This window comes from Ceratotherium simum, chromosome 17 (assembly GCF_057802395.1).
Source record: "Ceratotherium simum simum isolate JZ-2026a chromosome 17, ASM5780239v1, whole genome shotgun sequence".
Classification (NCBI taxonomy): domain Eukaryota; kingdom Metazoa; phylum Chordata; class Mammalia; order Perissodactyla; family Rhinocerotidae; genus Ceratotherium; species Ceratotherium simum.
In genome coordinates, this window is record NC_141916.1 from 28,359,219 (window position 1) to 28,376,493 (window position 17,275).

The window sequence follows — 17,275 nt, forward strand, 5'->3', positions numbered from 1 at the left end:
TGAGAAACACTACTGTAGACATTATAATTTAAAATGATAATTTAATATGATTTCCTATCAATTGTGGTTCTTCAGATTAAAAAAAACTTAATATTAAGCACAAACATGTTGTGAATTATAAAAAACTGAAGGGTAAGTTTTTAACACTTTTGTTGGAGTATAATTTATAGACCATACGATTCACCCAACGTGAGTGTGTAGTTCAATAAACTTAGTAAATTTATGCAGTTGTGCAACCATCACTACAGTTCAGTTCTAAAACACTTCTATCACCACAAGAAGTTTCTTTGTGTTTGTTTGCAGTCAGCACCGCCCCCTCGACCCGTCCCAGGCAGTCACTGATCTGCTTTCTGTCTCTATAGTTTTGCCTTTTTTGGAAATTTTTTATAAATGGAATCGTAATAGTTAGACTTTTGAGTCTGATATCTTTGACTTAGTATTATGTTTTTGAGGTTCATCCATGTTGCTGCATGTTTTAGTAGTTCATTCCTTTTTATTGCAGGGTAGTATTGCATTGTATGACTATACTTTATTATTGGTAGATATTTGGATTGTTCTTAGTTTTTGGCTATTTTGAATAATGCTGCTGTGAATATTTGCACATGTCTTTGTGTGTGGACATATGCCTTCACTTCTGTTAGGTAGATATGTAGGAGTGGAATTTCTGGGTCTATAGTAAGTGTATGTTTAACTTGTTAAAATATTGTCAGTTTACTGGAGTAGCTGTACCATTTCCACCAGAAATATATGAGGGTTCCAGTTTCTCCACATCCTTGCCAATACTTGGAATTGTTAGTCTTTTTGATCATAGCTCATCTTGTTGGATATGTAATGGTATCCATTTATGGTTTTACTTTGTGTTTCCCTAATGCCCAAGGATCTGAAGCATCTTTTCATGTGCTTATTGACTATTTGTTTTTATTCTTTGGAGAAATATCTATTCAGATCCTTTGCCAATTTTTAAATTGGGTTATTTGTCTGTTTATTATTGAGTTGTAAGAATTCTTTTTATAGTCTGGATATTAGACCCTTATCTGATGTATGATTTACAGATATTTTTTCCTATTTTGTAAGTTGTCTTTTCACTTTCTTGATGGTGTCATTTGATGCAGAAAAGTTTTAAATTTTGATCAAATCCAATTTGTCTATTTTTTTCTTTTGTCGCTTGTGCTTTTAGTGTTATATATATAAGAATCCATTACCAAATCCAAGGTCATGAAGATTTACCTCTATGTGTTTATTATCCATTCATGTATTTTCCCAAAGGATATATTTTTAAAAAAGGAAAAAAACCCTGTTATGATTAGGCAATACAGACAGTAATTTCTACTTTTTAATTATGATAACTTTAATCTGGGATTGTCTCTCCTTGACACTGTACTCCTCCATATTCTGGGCTTGGATTGAAAAATTTTCCCAAGATTCCTCTCAAATTTATTTCTTGCAGTTAACCAACCCTTAGGATGATTTCAGTAATTAAAATAGATGTTAGCTCAGGGTGAATCTTCCTCAACAAAAAAAGAAAAAGAAAAAAAAAATAGAATGATTACTTATGTAGACTGAAATCACTTAATATTTTTTTTCTTTGATATTCTGTTTTTCTATCAGTAGAAGGTTACTTGATGTGGAGAATTTATATATTGCCTTGTATTATATTATATTGTATTATATCATAGCATATCATATTATATATTTCCCCCCCTCTTCTCGTGGTAGACAGAATAATGCCCCCCACCCCTGCAAATGTCCAAGTCTTAATCCCCAGAACCTGTGAATGTGTCGCATAATGTGGCAAAAGGGAATTAAGGTAGCAGATGGAATATTAAGGTTGCTAATCAGCTAATTTTAAAATAGGGAGATTAAGCTGTATTATCTGAGTAGGCCCAGTGTAATCACAGGAGTCCTTAAATAGGGAAAAGGGAGGCAGAAGAGGAAGTTAGAATGGTGTAATGTGAGAAAAACTTGACTGCTGTTGCTGGCTTTGAAGATGGAAGAAGAGGACCATGAGTCAAGGAATGTGGGTGGCTTCTAGAAGCTAAAAAGGGCAAGGAAATGGATTCTTCTCTAGAGCCTCCAGGAAGTAAGGCAGCCTTGCAGATACCTTGATTTTAGCCCAGTGAGACTCATTTTGGACTTTTGAGCTACAAAACTATTAGGTTATAAACTTGTGTTATTTTAAGCCACAAAATTTGTGGTAATTTGTTACAGCAGCAATAGAAACAAATGCACCCCCTACTAATTGCCATCAGTTAATGACTTTGATGCTGTATAGCAGATATGCATCATTTTTCCAAGAGTCTAATTTACAATTTTTAAAGTTATTTTAAGATTGCTTATTTTATATTTTCATCATATCAACCTTTGCTTATTCTGTTTATTAATTGGAAATGAAATGTGCTCATTGTCTTACTGATAATTCACTAGGAGGCCCTCAATGACATTCTAAATATGATGAGCCGTAATCCCCCAAACGAGGAGCAATCAAAAGTACTTGTCCCTAGACTAGGGCGGGATTCCAGTTGTGAGACCTTGGGCAAGTCACTTAGCCTCTCCTGGCTTGAATTTTCTTCTCTATAAAATGAGGGAGTTAGAATAAATAATCTTTCAGGTCCCCTCATATTCTATGATATGATACTTTACTGCTTATGTGTATGTATGTATATAACCATGCAATTACTTTATTTTTTTACCTTTTTAATTCACGATTTGAGGAAAGTGTTATGTCGTCCGCTTAGAGATGTAAAAATATAAAATTTTGTTTAGTAAGATAAGTAGTTGAGTTGTTCACTTATTTAATTCTGTATTTATTGAGTTTTGACTATTGCTTTGTACTGAAGATAAAGGATGAAGACCCTTTCTGCTCTTGGGGATCTCATAGTATCACAGGGAAAAGATATAACTAGAGAGATAGGTCTACTTAAATTGCTATGCACGGTGCTATGGAAACATGGAGATGCTAACCACTAGGAGGTTAGGACTGGCCTTCTGAAGGAAATGATGCTGGTCAAGAAGGGACTGGATGGGACAGGTAGGCTGAGGATGGGCATTTCAGGCAGAGGACAGAACATCTCTAAAGCAGTGGAGAAGGAGAGAGCCTGAAGTGTTTGAGGGTGCTATTAAGAGATTTTAAATAGGAAAATTAGCATTATTGCATTGATGTTTTTGAAAGATTGCTCTGGCAGTCCTGTGGAAGACAGTTTTAAAATGTGTATAAAGTAGAGCCAGGGACATGGGGCAAACTAAAGGTAGTGGGAACAGTGAGAAGATTGTTGCCATCATCTGGGTGAGAAATGACATTGACCTGAACTAAGGCAGGGACAGTTAGAATAAAGATGGTTTGAAAGGTTTTACACAGACAAAGTGAGCAGATCTTGATAATGGATTAAATGTGAGATGGGTGTGAGAGAGGAGTCTAGGATGACTCTGGAATTTCTCATTTTTAGAGGTAATGATTGGTGTGAGAAGAGCAGAGGTTTGGTGAAAACAGTATGAATAGTGTTGGGCATGTTGAGTTTGAGGTGCCTATAAGGGCATCTGGGTAACCACATGGGCCTAGAACTCTGGAAAGAGATTGGAGTGGAGATAAAGATTTGGGAGCTGTAACTATATGTAAGGTCATTATCAAAGGAAATGACATCTGAAAGTGCCATACAAATATTACCTAATTACCTGATGAGTAAGTCGTAGACCAAGATCTCTTGACTTCATACATATGAGCTTTTCTACTCAATGAAGTATATTCCCATGACAAAATCATGGAGAAAATGTAAGTAGTAGCTAGGGGTTGAATTTACATGATCTTTAAGGTGTTTTCAAGTCCTGAGGTTGAATGAGTTAACAAATGTAAAGCACATAAAACAGTGCCTGGCACATATTATGGGTTATATAAGTGTTTGTGATCATTCTGTAAATCTGTAGAATCTTTGTGATCTCTGTTAATTTAGATACCAATACTGTTTAGGTATATCAATACTCTTTGATTGTAAAATGTATACAGAAATAGCAAAATTAACAAGAATGCACACCAATGTTTTGTTTATGTCTAATTATTTACACATAAATAATTATTTGTAAATAGGTTTGCCAAAAGCAATAATGGGGATTACTTGGATAGAACCGCATGTAGTTTCTTTAAAGACATGGTTAATGAAAATGAAGTTCGAATTAGCTGAAATTCAACAGGTTTTGTGCGTTAAAAAGGCAAGTAGACAAAGACTGTAACATTTGACATGAAGATGACATCTGTATAGCGTGCTCTGCCAAATTTCCAGAAGAACTGGCTTAGGAAAAGCGCTCTTTGGGTGCCCCTGAGTTTTATTTTTATTATTTTTTCCCCCAAAGCCCCAGTAGATAGTTGTATGTCATAGCTGCACATCCTTCTAGTTGCTGTATGTGGGACGCGGCCTCAGCATGGCCGGAGAAGCGGTGCGTTGGTGCACGCCCGGGATCCGAACCCGGGCGCCAGCAGCAGAGCGCGCGCACTTAACCGCCAAGCCACGGGGCTGGCCCCTGGGTGCCCCTGAGTTTTGATTAGCATCTGAATGGTGAAATGAAAAAGATGAAACCAGGCATTCAGAATGAGGGGGAAAGGAGGACTAAAGGATTTCCTGCAGACTGGTTTGGTACTGTAGATACTCAAGTTCTGGAATACGCCAGAACTGATCTGGCTGGCTGCTACGCTGGATCTAAGCTGTGACGCTTGTACTGCTTGGCTGAGCTCAGTGTTATACAAGTTAAAAGCTTAACCACTTTTCCTATATTTCCTTGTTCTTCATCAATAAAGTTGGATGGTATATTGTGAGGATTACATGAGATTACATGAAATAACATGAAAACCCAGGATAGTGTGCCAGGCACATTGGAAATGCTCACCCTGTATTAGTTCCCTTTATCCTTACTCCATTACAAGCACAGTGAAACGCTATTTCTTCTCTCTTATTCCTTTGTGGAAGGTATCAAAAAGTTGCCTCAGTTAGTTTAATGCTGCCTATCTTAGCCTGGGTTTCCTAGACAACAGAGCCTGAGGCAAAACCTAGGAGCTAATGCTCTACCAGGAGTATAATCCAGGATAGCAAAATTGAGGGGGAACAATGAAGCAAGGCAGAGAAAATGAGATCACAAATACAAAGTTCACATTATTGAGTTGGAAACACAGCCACGTCACCAGGGTTGTCTCTGGATAAGCCCTATGGAAACACTCATTTCAAAACGGTCTTTTGGAGGAAGGAAAGGGGAATATTCTTCCTGTCTCTTGTCTTTCATTGGTCAGCGTTTGCCCCCTGCCCTACGGGGTTCTGCTACTCAGCCCTCTGGGCAGCTGCTGGGAAGCCAGATCCTGAAACCTATGGAGCAGCCCATCACTTGAGTCTAGAAGCAGTGGGAGGTGCCAGAGCCTCTGTGAGTCTAGTCAGACTAGGTCTGGTACCAAGCTGCTGCAGTTCCAGTGCAGCACGAGGAGCCCAGCCCTCTCTCAGGTGAGGCTGAGGCAGCTGGCAGTGTAAGGAGGTGATACAAGTGAGGCTGAGAGATCTGCAGAGGCTCAAACACTGGGTTCAATACATAGCAAGTTCTTTATAATGCTATTTGTTTCTGAAACATTTTCTTTTAAAATGTGAATGCTTGTGGGGCTAGCCCGGTGACGTAGTGGTTAAGTTCACACGCTCTGCTTTGTGGCCTGGGGTTCTCGGGTTCAGATCCCAGGTGCGGACCCACGCACCACCCATCAAGCCATGCTGTGGCGGCGTCCCATATATACAAAAGAGAGGAAGACTGGCACAGATGTTAGCTCAGGGACAATCTTCCTCACCAAATAAATAAATAAATAAAATAAAATGTTAATGCTTGCACGTGTAACATCTAGTATAGTCCCCTTATAGTATATATTTTGCTGATGATCTGAATTTTATTTTACTCTCTTACCAGTAAGAGCCAGCACAGCAGACAGTGCTGAATTCTTCCTTGAATGTGAGTGCAAAGTGCTGCAAATGCTATCAGCTAAAGAGAGCACCAACTGCCTCCTTGAGCTGAGGGAGTTCTGCCAAGTGCCATGCACTTCACTTTGGCCTTTCCACTGCCATTTATTTCACTTTCTAACAAAAATAAATGATTGACAAAAGGTGTGCAGGTGCTGGGGTTTCCACAAAGAAACAAAGGAATAACCACTGGATTGTAAATGCAAGTGTTCAGTGAGAGGTTCTTCAAGGAAATACCGAGCAAACAGAGGGTAACCTCCTTTATGCACAACAAAAGGCATCATCACTGCAACCCGAGAGGATTGGCCAGCAGTTGTATGAACAGGAGCTGGAAGAATGGTGGTAGAGGCATGCTGTGGCTGCCAGGCCAGATATATGTATGCAGACTGTTCTCACTCTTCCATGAATATACTATTAATTCCCAACTCCTGCCTCATGATGCTTCCTCTTAGGCTGGAAATATCCTTTTTTTATCCCAGGTCTTGCCGATTCTTCCTTTCCTCCTACAATAGGAGCTATTGTATCTTACCCTCTGACTCATGCTTTTGTGATTGTTCCCATCTTGGTCAATCTTTGCTTTTAAAAATTATTACTGTTTGTAGCATTTGATTTAGCTTTTACTTCCTACACTATTATAGACTTAATATTTGTATTTACATACACACAGGTGTGACAGATTTGTTTCTCCAAGTAGATTATAATGCCTTGTGAATCAAAATTCGTGTTTTAAACCTCCTCTGTATCCCCACTGATTTTAGTACGGGACCTATAGCAAGCATACCAGAAAACCTTTCCAGATGGTATCTTTTGTCAACTGACCTCTAGCTATCTGAACCCAGAAACTGAAAAAAATTATGATAAATTTTGAATGAATCCTTTAATATTCAAACTCTTGCTATTTGCCATCTAAAACTTAAGAACCAAATAGATTTGGAATTCCTTGCTAATCAGAGTTTGCTATCGGAACTCTCTCTTTCCAAGCTCGGGAACCAATAGACTTAGATAATAGGATACTCGTCTTTCCAGATTCATGTTGTTTCAGTGGTGGGATCAGCATGTGTTATACTGAGTCTCTAGCTGCGGTTCTTTCTGCTCCAACTCCAGTATACGAGTGTAATAATCATACTGTTATCACTATTATGAGGGCTGTGGTGAGGCAGAAAGTGTGACCTAGGGAATATGCATAGGTTTTTGCCTTTGAATTCTAGTTCTGCCACTTAATTCTCACTGCATGACTTTTCTCACCGGAAAAATTGTAAAAATTATATCTAGTTTTTGAGATTCTTGTATAGAATAAAAATAATGTAGATAAAATGACTGGCATATATATAATAGGCACTTGATGAATAACAAGTATTGTTATCTCCATCAGTATCGTTAATCATCTCATTCAATCCTGACAAATTATGTTTTCCTCTTCTTTAAAGCAACCAACCAGCTATTATTTATTTATTTAGGTTTTTCACTCTTTTTTTATGACAAATATTCCACATTCATGATTCTCTCTATCAGAAGTTCTTTGAGACTATGCCGTCGGCCTTGGCCAGTCCGAGAATGGAATCATCTGACTCGCCCATCCTAGGAATGCCCCGCAGATAGTGTAGGTTTTACACTGGCAGTTGAACCTGCCTGTCACCTTGTCAACCTTGGCCATGTTCATCTGGATGGACATGTGGTCCTTGCCTTGGATGGTGTGGTTGCTAGTGGAGCGTTTCTGTGGCACGAACAGATCCACGCATTTCCCAACATCGATCTGCATGTCAGGGGTGCGCCAAGAGCCACTATGAGCGCGATCAAAAAGGAATCCCCGTGTCCCCCGACAGCGCTGTTGGCCCGGTTAGCTATTTATTGAATAACTTCTGTGGGTTAGACACTAAAATAATCTGACTTTATGCATGATCTTCTTGTTGATACTCTTTTTGATATAGGTTGGTATAAGATAAGTGAAATTTTTACCAAATTTTTTGGTTGAACAAGGTTTAGATCTTGAGTCTTGGTCTTTATAATTTTTTCTTTTAGAATAAACTAGTCTCTTAAATAAAGATTTCCTTTAAGAAAAGAAAATCTAATATATAGTAATCCTGCTTATCTCTATTTTTCCTCAGAAATTTGAGTCCTTAATCTCTTTCTTGTTAGCATATATTGACTGCTATTGTCTGATTAAACCAGAATTTTCTCCTTTATTAAAAATTCTTATTTAAATCATTCACTCATATGAAAATGTAGTAGGAAGGATGTGAATACCCATACTGTGTAGAGATTGTACCATGAGTGGATTGCACAGCTGGGAGAGAGCTCAGGTGATTTTTTTGCTGTTTTGAATTGTTTCCATAGTCTTCCCCCTCCCACCCTCTCAAGAACCTGCCAGATGGAAAGCGTAGTGCTAAATGGGAGAAGAGGTACAAAGGGATGGATCAGAGGTGTTTTTACAGTCCCCCAAAGCGTAGTTTGAGTGGAAGTCTGTGTGGGAGAGAGACAGATGTACCACCTGAAGGTAGGGTGTGTAGTGGGAGTGGCTGATGTGGCAAAGAGGAAGGTGTTGAGCCTTCGAATCCCAAATTGCATGACATCCCAGCAGATTTAGGGGCAGAGGGATAGGCTGCTTGGTGGAAACCACTTATAAATTTCTACAACAGGTAGTAGCCATCAATGGGAGCTGAATTAAATTATTTAAACTGCTGTAAACTAAAAATGTTAAGGATTTCCGTCTGCATAACAATTGATACCTCAGAATAAGTGCTTTGCACTCCAAGTGAGTAATAGATAAGAATGTGCTGGGTATGATCTTCTCCTGGCAGAGATTGGTTGTTCTCCCAGTAGCCCCAGAATCTTTGCGTGCCCTGAAGGCTGATAGAAGACGCCGATTATGGTAAGTGTGAGTTCCCTAAAATTCGTTCATAGTTTAAATGCTTACAAATGTTATTTGGCTGATGAGGATTCTGCACGGTGGCAATGGCAAGCAGACCCCAGTGAAAATGGATCTGTGGGGAGCCCATATTTTAGTTGCCAATTAGGGCATTCAGCCAGTGCGCCATGGGACACATTATTTATCAATTTATATCATACGTTGCTCCTTTGAAGGCTGTGTTATGGATGATACAATATTGTATTTTATTGATATCTAACTCTTGAGTGAACAAAGCAAATTTCTTTTTTTTTTTTTTTTTTTTTTTTTTTAAAGATTTTATTTATTCAGTTTTTTCCCCCCAAAGCCCCAGTAGATAGTTGTACGTCATAGGTTCACATCCTTCTAGTTGCTGTACGTGGGACTCGGCCTCGCGTTGGACGGAGAAGTGGTGCCTCGGGGCGCTCCCGGGATCCGAACCCGGGCCGCCAGCATCAGAGCGCGCGCACTTAACCGCTAAGCCACGGGGCCGGCCCCAAAGCAAATTTCTATATGTAAAAGATACATGAAAAGCATTATGTGAACTGTGAAACATTAAATACATATATGTTAACTATTTTAACTATTTTTCTTTGTTTTCGGACTTTCAGGATACATCAATATGTATATAAGTTTTTACTGAATAAATTTAAGTAACTAAATATTGAGTAAATGTTAAGTTAATATTAATCTGTATGACGGATTTTTTTCATTTGAAGTTATTTTTTAAAAAATTGAGGAAAAGGAACTGATGAAAAGTCTCAGTTCTAACCAACAAAAACACATATGTGCTAATACAAAATTTACGTTAAGAAATGTCACCTTAACAGATTAGTTTAAAAATTCCCAAATTTTATAATTCAAGGCATTCTTACTGTGTTTACAAATTTGTATTACAGAATGCATTTCATTTCAGTGAGGTTTCAGTATGTTTAGAGTTTTCCTAATTTTTTTTGAATAAGTGGTAATTTAGCACTATATTTTAACTCCTATTATTATCTTGTAGCAAATGGTTGTATAAAACACAGAATTACTATGGTGAGTCACAATCTAAAGTAGCCAGCAGTTTAGTTGGAATAGGGTGGAAAAGCCATTCTCTGTGTCTCTACACATATCTATACATTAGATTGAAAAGTTCCTTGTCATAGTTTTATAAGCATGTATAAGTTAGGATATAGGCGTGGCCGCTATAACAGAGATCCAAAACATCAGTTGCTTAAATAAGATAGAGCTTATTCTGTTAGTCCAGGGTTAACAAGGAATTTGCACAGTGTTGGGGATCTAGGCTCTTTCTATCTTTTCGCTCTGCTGTCCCTTGGATATTTATCTTCTGTATGGACGGAGACCACCATGTTTACCTCCCAGCAAGAAATGTAGAAGGGAGGACATGCTCCTTTCTTTTAAGGACTTTCTTCTTAAGAGACTGAGGCTAGGAAATGTAGGATGCCATATACCTAGCTAAAGTTCCTGTTACTGTGAAACAAGGAGAACGTGGGTTTGGGGAGACATCTAGCAGTTTCTGCCTTGTATACTCTCTCTGCCAACCATGAAATATATCTACTCCTTCTCCAAGTCTCATGCATCTCGTAGTTTATTATATCCGGGTGATGTGAAGTCAGTTCTTTCTCTCAAGCCCTGATATTACTTCTTATGGTTGGCACATCTGATCTGAAAACCAATTTATCTGCCATCTGCTCACCCTCCAAATGCACATCCAATATACAGTGGTAAAGTCAAGGCAGGGTAACTTATCCAAAAGACAGTGGTGGAGGAGAAGCAGGATAAGAACTCCCATTTGGAAAAGGGGAAGATAGGAAACCCAATAGTCACTCAGCGATGGTCAAATTCTGTGTGTAGGAATCATGAAGATTTTTATCCTGGTAGTAGAGAAGCTTCTTTGTTAGCCGTCCTGGCAAGTTTATCCCCCTGCCCTCGGGGAGGAAATCACTTGTGCTCCAGGGTTCCTGGCTTTGTCCTTTGGGAAGTTCTTTATTGTCTGTTATTCTCCATTGCCAGATCTAAAGTGGGCATTGAAAAGTATACTCTTTTCTTGGGGTTAGATAGCAGGAGTTGTCTTTGGGTTGAGCAGTTATAGGCTTTTACAGTGTGTGTGTGTGTGTGTGTGTGTGTCTGTGTGTCTGTGTGTGTATTAGATCCCCTCAAACACTTACTGGATTTTCTGCCTTTTCTGATTAGTTCCAAGTGCAAGTAACCATAGCCAAACATTAATCAAGACATTGTTTTCCTAGCTAAAAATATTGGATTTTAATTGTTAGCCTTTGTGCTCTGCAAATCCTTCTAAATCAAGGATAGTTAGTTACCTTGAGGCTTAGGAGAGAAGGTAGTACCCTTCATATCTTCTTGATTGCTGGGCTGGCTCCCGTTGTCTGTCCATGAACTCTTGGAGTCCCAGGCTTATGTCAGCTTAGGCTGTGTCTTCTGAACCTCTTGTTTTAACTGTGTTTGCTTGGCATATAGAAGAATTTGGCTTTTAAACCCTATGAAACCACACTTTACCGGACACTCAGTCAACTCAGATTTCAAGCAGTAGGCAGGGTGAGCTTTCTTCAGTAGAGCTGAATTCTCTTCCATATCTGCTTGAGACTACTTTATTTATATAGCAGGCTGAGTTTATATCTTTTGAAGGATTTTGTTGAAAGCAGCAAGATGTAGCCAATACATACAATATTCTTACTTTTTCCAATCACTACCTTTCAAGCTAGAGGCTTGGTTAGTAGTTCTAAAGTACTAGCTTTCAAGGTGACAATTTGACTAAACATTTTACTGTAGCATAGCAAGAGTCAGAAGCTTTTCATCTTGCTGTCTGTTTCTTCACCACCTGCTGCTCAACCTCGAAGTCAGTACCACGTATTATGGGTTCCGCTAGAGCAGCTATCAAATTCTGTGTTAGCTAGGACGTGGGTTCAGCTGCTCTTACAAAAACCCTAAATTATCAGGGTTTAATCAAAATAGAGGTTTACCTTTCTTTCACATTCCAGCCTGGGCATAAGCAGCCCAGGGCTGATGAGTTCCATTGTGTTGGGGATCCAGGATCCTTCCATTTTGTTATTCCACCATCCTTTGAGTGTTGCCCGTGTCCACGTGATCCAATATGGTGCACCACCACCACTTCTGTATTCTAGCCAGTGAGAAGAGAAGGAAAAAAAAGGAAGGCCCATCCTTTCCGTGTAAGACTCTACTGTTCACATTAACTGGAACTTAGTCATATGGCCACACCTAGCTGCAAGGAGGCTTAAAATGCGCAGAGTATAAGGGGAGAATAGATTTTGGACAACCGTTGGCAATTTGTGCCACAAAATGCAGGGTACATATTTGGATCTTAAAGAACAAGAACAAAACCAAAACCATTCAACCAACCAAATAAAAAACATTTATCACCGCAACAAAAATTAATAATTGGATAGGATAATTGTAAAGTATAATATCCTAGGCATCAGTACCTGACTGTATGATATATAAATTTAACTGTCTTTATAACAATTTAGCCTGCAGTTTGCCTTCTAGAGACTATAGTGGATATGCTCATATGCATTACATTTGAGACTATGTACTTAAAAATTTATTTCTTCACCTGGGAGTTTTTTATTCTTTATTGATTCTTAATGAGGTATGAAGTATTTATCTTATTTATTTATTTATTTCCCCCAAAGCCCCAGTAGATAGTTGTATGTCATAGCTGCACATCCTTCTAGTTGCTGTACGTGGGACGCGGCCTCAGCATGGCCGGACAAGCGGTGTGTTGGTGCGCGCCCGGGATCTGAACCCGGGGCGCCAGCAGCGGAGCGCGCGCACTTAACCGCTAAGTCACAGGGCCGGCCCTGAAGTATTTATCTTAAGTGAAAAAGACTCCATTAGTAAAAAAGCACACATTTCTTTGGTTGATTCATTTTACATTTCATTTCTTTTTCCTCAAAATCCTACCTATTGAAGAGTTCTCTGACATCCCATCTTCCCCCTCCCTGTCATGACTATACTTTGTTCCCTTTTGTAACTTGGGCTGATGACTTCCACCTCTTTTACTGTAAGGCTTTGAAACTCAAGAGGGCTTCATTAGCATGCCCTGTAGCTTATTAGAAATGCAGATTCTCAGCTCTCATCCAGACCCTCAACATCAGAATCTGTGTTTTCATAAGCTTCCCATGTAATTCATACATACCTTAAAGTTTGGGAAGTACTGCTCTAAGCCTTGCTTATGGTATTTAATAGTATATGTGACATGATATTTTTGATAATTTTGTATTTGCCTCATTTCTTGTATTAGATGATAAGTCCCCAGGTGTTAGAATCTTAAAGTTTCTTTATCTTTATTTCTTCTGCAGTTCGTGGTATGGTGTCTTACATATAGAAGTGCAAAAATAGGGCCGGCCCCGTGGCTTAGCGGTTGGGTGCACGCGCTCCGCTGCTGGCGGCCCGGGTTCCATCCTGGGCGCGCACCGCCGCACCGCTTCTCTGGCCATGCTGAGGCCGCGTCCCACATACAGCAACTAGAAGGATGTGCAGCTATGACCTACAACTATCTGCTGGGGCTTTGGGGGAAAAAATAAATAAATAAAATTATAAAAAAAAAAAAAAAAAAAAAAAGAAGTGCAAAAATAATTTACTGAATAAATTATTAAATTGAATTGACTCTAGGAGGACTTTTTTGTCCTTTCTGGAAACCTTTAATTCTTATAGTTAGCCTCAAATATCTGTTATTTAGGACATCATTTTGTGACCAAAGCAGGAACATTCATAATCTACTTATAGATATTAGACCTTTGCCAGAAAGGGAAAGCTAATGGCTTAGAGCTCATTGTGGTTCGGAAATCTCTAATGGCATTTTTATTCAATTCCTAACACTCAGATTGTTTTCTCAGAATGTACAAATGTCGTTCCTAACTCTTTTAGTGTCTGTGCTAATGGATGGGATTTATCTATTTCCTCTGACCTTCAATTCAAGAATAGGCTTAAGTGCATTCTGTGCATTCATCAAAGATACTTTGTTCTCTAATGTTTCTCTATTAACTTCCTGGGCTAAAATGGCTGTAAGAAAGCCAGCTGTCCTAGGTACCTCCTCTTGCCCACTTGCCAGGGATCTTTTCACTTCCCTCTGATCTTGTTCTAGGTCCTCTCAATTTTTTCCTGTTAAAAAAAGATTTAAAGGTAATAGACCAAATTCAACTGGTGAGAATTGCATGGGGAATGCTATTTGCATGCTCCATTCCTGATACTTCATGAAATAATATAGAGTAGAGCTCCGCGAATGATATTCAGCTGTCTTTCTAAAAAGGCAGTCTGTAAAAAGTGAAGCAAATGTATGGAATTCAACTATTAGAAAGATAATTTCATTGATAGGTAATTTCATTCCACATGCTGTTGTATGGGGGGAGATGTGTGTGTGAAGTGTGTGTTTAGAAAAATATGGTTTGTTAACTGTTTATTTTGGGGGGCTTCCAAAATTAGTTTTTTTTTTTTTAATCTGTAGCCTGAGTCCTGTTGAGACTTTCCTGGTCAGTCCTGCCTCATAGCACTTAGCAAGCATGATAGTATATGATATCAGAGCTGTTTCATAGAGTCAGTGAATCCAGTCTTAGTCAGCTTAGGCTGCCATAACGAAATACCATAGACTGGCGACTTAAACAACAGACATTTATTTCTCATAGTTCTGGATGCTAAGTCCAAGATCAAGATTCTGTTCATGGTGAGGGCCCCCTTCCTGGCTTGCAGATGGCTGTCTTTTCTCTGTCTTCACCTGGTGGGGAGAGAGACAGAGAGAGCGCTCTGGCCTTTCTTCCTCTTCTTAAAGACACTAATCCCATCATGGGAGCCCCACCCTCGTGACCTCATCTAAACCTAATCACCTTCCAAAGGCCCCACCTCCAAATACCGTCACATTGGTGGTTAGGGCTTCAACATATGAATTTTGAGAGGACGCATTCAGTCCATAGATAGAGTATGAAAATAATTTTAAAAATCGAAGTCTGCTGAATCTGTTAAAAATACCCTATTGGAGTGAAATCTTTTTTATTAAATACAGAGTGACTTTGGAAGTTGAGACATGGGCAGCCTTGCCATCTCAAACGTGATTCATGTTTTTTTTTTGTTAGCAATCAGGTTACCTGTAATTGTTCTTACAATCATTACAATATGAAGTTTTTAGAATTTTAGAGCCAGTGCTTAAGGGAACCTGAGGATCATCTAGTTCATCTCTCACCATATGCAGGAATTTCCTCTACAACAATGGTTTTCAAACTTCTTTTTTGAACCCCAAATTATTCCTTTCTTAAAATAAAGGCTTACAAATAATCAGGAGCTGAATCTGCCATGTTTTAAAAAGAGTGCTGAAAAACAAATAGGTTCTTCACCCTCCACTCACACCCCAACTCAAAGTACCCTCAGGCAGAGGAACTGAAAACCAAAGTAAGGTAATTTATTACCAAGGTGGATGACAAGGCCGAACTTAGGATATTAATTGAGACAAACTCCAAATACATAATTTTAAAAGATAGTTGCTTCTCTGAGTAGTTACAACAGACTAGGGGCATCCTGAAGCTGCTTACTTCTGATGATGTGGAGACTTGGTTTTCCTAGGCCTGTTGTCAGAGGAGCCCTGTGATTTCATGGAGGAGCCTTCTGGGCTGCTGTGGGTGGGGAGCCTAGTGGTGACAAATCCCTGGGGTACCTCCAGGAGGAGTGTCTTCATTTTTATATTTTTTGCATATTGGGCTTCAGGACTAAGATTGTGTTTGTGAGGAAAGCAGGCGGTGGAAGTAGTGGCATCATTATGTGTATGTGTGTATGAGGACCCTCGGGTGGGAGGGTCTACTATCAAAATAAAGTATAAATATCACTGCTTACCATTGCTTCCAAAGTTTGTTGATGGGCTGGCACTGTGTTAGAATCACTTGGAGAGCTAATTAAGAATGTAGATTCTGGGCCCTACCTCTGGAAATTCTGATTCAATAGGTCTGAGGTGGAGGCTGGAAATATGAATTAAACACATAACAAAACATAATAAATAAACACACTGAAACATACCAGATGATTCTCCCATGCAGCCAGGTTTGAGAACCTGTACTATCTTTTCTGTTGTCAGACGCCACTGTGGGTACCTCCCTTCCTCCTAAGGCAATCTATCTGCTTTGTTTTTGTGTATTTTTTTTGGTGAGGAAGATTAGCCCTGAGCTAACATCTGTTACCAGTCTTCCTCTTTTTGCTGAGGAAGATGGGTCCTGAGCTAACAGGGCCTATCTTCCTCCATTTTATGTGGGATGCCTGCCACAGCATGGCTTGATAAGCGGTACACAGCTCTGCACCTGGGATCTGAACCTGCAAACTCTGGCCTGCCGAAGTGGAGCATGAGAACTTAAACCACTATGCCACCGGGCCAGCCCCCTATCTGTTTTTTGATGGATTAATTGGTGAAAAGCTGTTTTTTCATTTTGAACTGAAATGTACATCTCTATAATTTGGTTGAATTCTCTGCTGTGAGTGTACCATGTGCTCAGATGTCTCAGTTTTCCTGGGATAGTCTCAATTTGTGACTGTTGTCCTAGTATGATTAATAGTACCCTTTTCACTTTCAAAGTGTCCTGGTTTGGACAGTAAATTTTATGGTCGCCTTAACTCTGACTCATGTTTTTAGGACCAGATTGTTTATATGACGCTAAAGGGCATATATTAGTTTCCTGTTGCTGCTGTGACAAATTACCACTAATTGGCTTAAAAAAACACAAATGTATTATCTTATAGTTCTGGAGGTCAGAAATCCTAAAATGGTTTGGCAGGATTGTGTTCCTTCTGCAGGTTCTAGGGGAGATCTCCTTCCTTGCCTTTTCTAGCTTCTAGAAGTTGCTTGCATTCTTTGGCTTTTGGCCCCTTACTCCATGTTCAAAGCTAGCAATGACTGGTCAAGTATTTCTCATACTGCATCATTTTGACGTTCCTCTGCTGTACCAAATCTCCCTATTCCTGCATCTTATGAGGACACTTATAAGCAATGGTGATTACATTGGGCACCTGGATAATCCAAAATAATTTCAAAATCCTTAGTTTAATCACACCTATAGAGTCTTTTTTACCATGTAAGGTTCTGGGAATTTGGGACCACTATTCAGCCTGCCAGTGGGCGTAATCTATTCCATTGCCCTGTTGTCATATTTTGTACTCATAAGCAGCAATGGTCACTACCAGAAGAAAAGTATCCCAATCTTGTAGTGGAAAATATAAACAGAAAGAGAAATGTGGGAACTCAGGTTAACTAATGGTTGAAGAAGCATAGAGAATATAAATGTCCTTATAACTACTGCCTTGTAAAATAATTGCTTCTAAGTTGAAGGACCAGAGAGTATTATACTTGGAAGGAAAGCATGTTTCTAATTGGAGTTAATTATTTTTGTTTATACTTATCAGCATTCGT

General features: G+C 39.2%; 1 protein-coding gene and 1 pseudogene across 10 annotated transcripts in view; one reads left to right on the forward strand and one right to left on the reverse strand.

The window, feature by feature from the left end:
- Window positions 1-17,275, forward strand: part of KIF21A (kinesin family member 21A) — a 146,061-nt gene that overhangs the window by 46,381 nt on the left and 82,405 nt on the right. The window lies entirely within an intron of this gene.
- Window positions 7,481-7,731, reverse strand: LOC101401103 (small ribosomal subunit protein eS21 pseudogene; annotated as a pseudogene).